Source organism: Hesperophylax consimilis, chromosome 3 (assembly GCF_061612785.1).
Source record: "Hesperophylax consimilis isolate HC1 chromosome 3, BYU_Hcon_1.0, whole genome shotgun sequence".
Classification (NCBI taxonomy): Eukaryota; Metazoa; Arthropoda; class Insecta; order Trichoptera; family Limnephilidae; genus Hesperophylax; species Hesperophylax consimilis.
In genome coordinates, this window is record NC_142838.1 from 44,183,654 (window position 1) to 44,189,373 (window position 5,720).

Genomic DNA, 5,720 nt, shown 5'->3' on the forward strand with positions numbered 1-5,720 from the left:
TTAAGAATCGTCTCTCAAAATATTGTTTCCAGCTACCAGCAAAGCCTCAAAAAAGAAAACACGTTTGATCATACACACATTTATATTATCATTTTTTATTATATATTTTTTTTAAATATAGTAAAAGATGTTTGTGTCCTGATTTGGCAAATTCTTTTCGGCGCTGCCTGTATGTGTCTAGTAATTTACCTTTAGCAGCAATTTTTTGGGTAGGCCCAAAACACACATATGGGGTGAAATATACAGCTGCGCTTTCATTATTAAAGACTTTGGTGATTTGAAAAGCAAATTCATAAAATCTCTTGCTTGTAATGGATCTATCTGGATTACCCTGCAATTCCTTACTTATAATAGTACTGCACAGTCTGGCAGAATTGTCCAACAGACCATTTGACTCAAACTGCATTAAAAGTGCTTGCCCTTCATTGATTGATAGGAGATGATTGCGTAAGTCCTGGAAAACAAAATTAAATTGCATATTGATTACATAACTAATAACCACTTATATAATCATCATAATATCAGTCACAGGATGGCTATTCTACGCTGCCACTACTAAAATACATATATCGGAATGTATAAAACAATTAACCTAAGTTACTTAGGTATCTGAAACTTACTAAAATTATTTAACTTACATTCGAAATTTGCTCTTCAAAAGCTTCTTGCGTTATTCTTTGTGATTTGTTTTTATTTTCCAACAAGGAAATGTCATTTACAAGGAAGTCATCGTGTTGATAATATATGGGCGTTGTTTGTTTGGAAGTTGAAGGTATATCTTCAATCTGAAACAAAAAGCGGGTATGTACACAAAGGGGAAAGAAAGGGTGAAGGGGTCAAGCTTTGTTTTTTTCCTTTGGAATTGCTTGACCCCCCCGGCAGTCGATTTATTCATTAATTACAGGAATTATTATTTTAAATACTATTATTTTTGTATCAAAATCGCGTCCGGTACAACTATTTCCAAATGGTTAGCCAAAAAAGGCCTAGGTATACAATATGTCATCATTACTGCTTTTAAAAACTTACACTTATGACAGGTGGATTAATAACATCCTTGAGCGCATTAATGTGTGCTGTAGGCAGTGCCCGGTGCCCTACAGTCGGAATCAATTCTTTAATATCATCTTGAGATATTATCAGGAGTGTTTTCGAGTCTATGGCTTGAGTCTGAAATAAAGAAAAAAAACGACGAGATAATACAAAAAATTTCAAAACAAGAAAATAAAAATTTATTTTTCAAAGGAATGAAAATTATTCATTAAAAAAAATGTATATTTATACAACAGCAGATACCGAACACCCTGTATCATGAATCAAGCGGAGATAAAATAGTTTTAATAATGAAATTATTTCATTTATATGAAAATTTCAAATGTAAACATTAACAATTTAAAAAAAAATATCCCTCCCAAAAAAAAAAACAACAGAATTCAATGTTCAAAATGTTATGTCCGAATTAATAATTTGCAATACACATTTATTAAAATTAAATATAACCTGCTATGATTGACCATCCATCGGTACGATTTCAAAGCTAGTTTGGTTGGTTCTAGTTTCTGGCTAGGGTAAAATTGTAACTTAGAAAATACTACAGTTTCAAACAACATTCGTTCAATACAAAATAATACTGGCGGAAACAAACAAAGAAATAAAGGCGCCCTTGAGGTGATTTTGCACAAAAACGGCGCTATACAAGTGATCCAATTATTATTTTTTTTTATATACCACTCTCTGTAACTTGTGTCATGACTCCTGACACAATCTTGGTTGTAGCGTCAACACGCACTCTTCAAACTAGGTACATAATAAATACAAATCTTCTAAATCTATTGCGTAGGTACTTGAGTCATGGAATAATGAAGGTGCCAGTTTCTAAATCAAATAGAATGGATATTATCATAATATATAATATCATAGTTCCATGATCTAAATTCTAAATCAATAAAAAAAGAAAACTCACCTTTAAATGTTTCTATGTAAGCCTCCAGATTCCAAGAAATTAAATAATCCTCCACGGTTTTGTCTGCCATTATCACTAGGAACTAGGAACAGCGGTTAACATAAATTCAATTCAATTCAAAAATAAATTCGCAACGCGCGCAACGAACGTCAATTCACGTATGGTGCGAACTGTGGCGATCTGAGAACTGCGTCGTAAATGAACACCTGCGCGTCGACCGTTAGCGACGATAAAAAGATCTACCAAAGTTCGGGAGATTTTAACTAAAGTTTTGTTGCACTTTGCCTAAGTTTGTGCAAAGCAACTAATTGTTATGTAAAAACACCAAATTTAGATATTCCAACCTCAGTTTTGCTATATGAACAAAACATTTAACCAAACTAGATGTTTAGTATTTAGCTAAATACTTTGGGAAGTAACACATAAACTTAAGTTACTAAAGTGAAATGGGTTTAGTAAATTACTTTAGCTTGATTAACCAAACCGATTATTTTGTTTAGGTAAGTATGCTTTTAGTGTGCTATTATTAAAGTTTAGTTGTAATAGCTCAAGCACATTTTACTAAACAACGACGGTATATGCACATAAAGTATTTTAGGTAAAGTAGCTGAACTTTAGGCGATGGTTACACAACTTCAATTATCTTAACACTTTAGCTAACTCATTTTTTTCAGTGTTCCTCCAACCGCTTTGTGTTTTTTTTTAGTATTTTCAAGGGAAATTAGGCAACATCCCTTTGAAATTATTTTTAAAATCAATAAATCAACATTTGAACAATAAAAATAAACTTAATAATTATTAGAACTTTATAATATGTGATTTGAGTGCAGTGTTTTAAGTGAATATTCGGAAATTTGCTCAAAAATATTGGACATTTGAAACGAACGGCGATCGGTAAATGCACTCCAGATGTTTTCAACAAAATTCACGGAAACTGGGCAAGCTTGGACCATGGCAAGTTTTTTACTAAGCCCAGGGTAATTTATTACCCCAACCGTCGCTTTTTATTGCGGGCAGAATGCACCACTTCAACAATTACCAAGAACAGGATAACATGGAGATAAATGATGGACTTGCCGAACGTCACAGCGGTGCTGCCAGGGTCTCTTATCTATGTGAGCAGCAGACACATACCTGGACGGATGACGAACCTCGTGCTGGCACTGTTGGTGGACGCGGCGGACTCTTTCGCTGCAGCAGCTGGCCCAGTTTCTTCACCATCTAGGATTCTGGCTGCAGAGTCTCCATCTTCTATTTTCGTGTCACCTGTTCCTATACTTCATTTTACTTAACCTAACTTCACTCTATTTTTGTAATATTTATATTTTCTGTAATACCTGCATCAACTGTAAAGCGCCCCTGAGGTGATATCTCACAAAAGCGGCGCTATACAAATTATTCAATAAATAAATAAATAAAGGAGTCGTAGCTTGCCGCTGGGTTACCGATGCGCCAAATCTAATTTATACGAATACTGATTATGGTAAAACCCTATTTACCTACCGATGAAAGTTTATACCATTTCTTTCCCTACCTTTTCCAGTACGACTTGTACAATCTCATTATGTCGGCATTTTGAAGTTATCGCCAGAGACGTGTGCGTTTGTAACTAGAGGAGAGGCGTTTTTATCGTATCCAGTAAAAGTACCGGGTATTTTCATGCGGTACTTTGTACTTGTGACAAATCTCCAAAATACCTGGTTTCAAAATACTCACAACTATTTTATACTGGGACTAAGTATTTATTACTTTCTATCCCCAGTCCCCAGATAGGTATACGATACTTGTGAGTATTTTGTGAACGGTATTTTAACAGGTATTTTAATAGGTATTTTTAACAGGTATTTTAGGTATTACTAACAGGTATTTTTAATACTCACTGGTATTTGATACTGGGACTAAATATTTTTAGTAGGTATTTTTAACAGGTATTTTTAGAAGGTATTTTTAACAGGCATTTTTAAGAGGCTTCTTTCGTACCCGTAGTCAGTGTACCTAGTAACGAAAAAAGTAAATAATCATTAAGGAAAATCAATTTTATGTAGAAAATTTGTGGGGAATCGTTGTGGGCAATTATTTGAGTAGTTACAAAAAACCCCTTAAAAATACTATATAAGTATTTATTACTTTCCGTCCCCAGATAATATAATCGTCAGGTCGGTATAAAATTATTTTGAGTATTTTGGAACCGGTATTTTTACCAGGTATTTTTGTACCTGTACTCACTGTACCCAGTAACAAAAAGTACTCACAGAACCCACCTCTATTTGTAACCGACTGAAGCCCGTGGTATCTTGCCCTGATAATGAACCGATGTAAGTGGCCCATACTTCGAACGCCGATGTTGGCTCTATCTATATACCTCAATGAATTTAAATAAATAAATTAAAAAAAACGTACAACGTACTAGTTGGCCCGGGCAGACGTTGTCCTGCCACAGACCGCCTTCTATGTGGAAATCTGAAAAAAAAAATTATGTTGAAAAATTTAAAAACAAAATTGATCTCGACAACAGCGCCACCTATCGGGTCCAAAATTATCCTATATTTCAAGTTGAAACCAACCATACACATTCACAAAATTTCTTTGACATTGGTTGAGCCGATTCGGAGATTAGCGTGTACGAACACAGCGACACGTGATATTTTTATTTATTTATTGGTATATTTTATAATTTGTTATAACTACTAGTAGTATACATTATTCCTCCAAGAAGTACGCTAATTATATTTATATAACCATATTATTACCATCATTTATACAAGGTGTCCGGGGGTAAAGTGCACTAACGTGCGAAGAGAAATGTTCTCTCTCGAGTGGTCACCATTAGTCGTGAGGGAGACCTTCAAAAGGTCACCATTCATGATCAGCAAAGCATGTGACTCCCACTTCAAACTAGCTACTACTATTATCGATACCTGCTTTCTTATTCTGTCTCATTAATGTGTTTATTGAAAAATGACCAAATATTTGTGTTTACTGTTCAATTTCTCCATTGATATACACCACTCTCACGTACCTCGCATTTTTATTCACATTTTACAATGTTAACTTCTTTTATACTCCATAATATATGTTTTATATATAATTTTGTATGTCCTACTCAATGTATCGCTCCAGCTAATGTGGAATATGTCAAAATACACTTTTACTATAGTGAAATGACCTCATCATCGATAACAGTTTATTACCAGAATTGTGGTGGTATTAGAACTAAACCTGAGGGGCTGTTCATCAATATCTCATTAAATAACACCACTTTTCGGTATTTACAAAGACAATATTGAAAGTATCAATATCAGAATGAGCGCACCTAAACAGGGATACATAAATATGCTTTCGAAGTATACGTCTCCACTCTCTCTAACCGACGAACGCACCTTGATATCATGACCCTGTATAAAGTCTGCAATATCATTATCGACTGTCATGACTTACTCAAACTCATAAACTTTAAAATACCACCCTGAACAACTAGGTTATTCCACATTAGCCGCTCACGCACAAATGCAGGGATCCAATCAGAAGAATGTGCGAATTGTTTAATCAAAATCAAAACCTGAAGGATTCCGACATATTTTTTAATCCGTGTAGTACTTTTAGTTTACATTCAAATTTTCCCTATTAGAACCAACAACCTTGACATACTACCTTCATACATTATGTAGGTACTTTCTCGTTTTCGAATTAATTCATTATTTTCCCTTTATTCACTAAAAATTATTTGTATAAATTTATTAATTGAAATTGTATTTTT

At 34.0% G+C, this 5,720-nt stretch overlaps 1 long non-coding RNA gene across 1 annotated transcript; it reads right to left on the reverse strand.

The window, feature by feature from the left end:
- Positions 1–400: 400 nt before the first annotated feature.
- On the reverse strand, positions 401–2,134 carry LOC149425596 (uncharacterized). Its single transcript, XR_016305644.1, has 4 exons — positions 1,964–2,134; positions 1,030–1,170; positions 639–785; positions 401–454 (listed from the first exon to the last, which is right to left on the reverse strand). It is a non-coding gene; the product is annotated as an uncharacterized LOC149425596 (long non-coding RNA).
- Between the last annotated feature and the right edge of the window lie 3,586 nt (positions 2,135–5,720).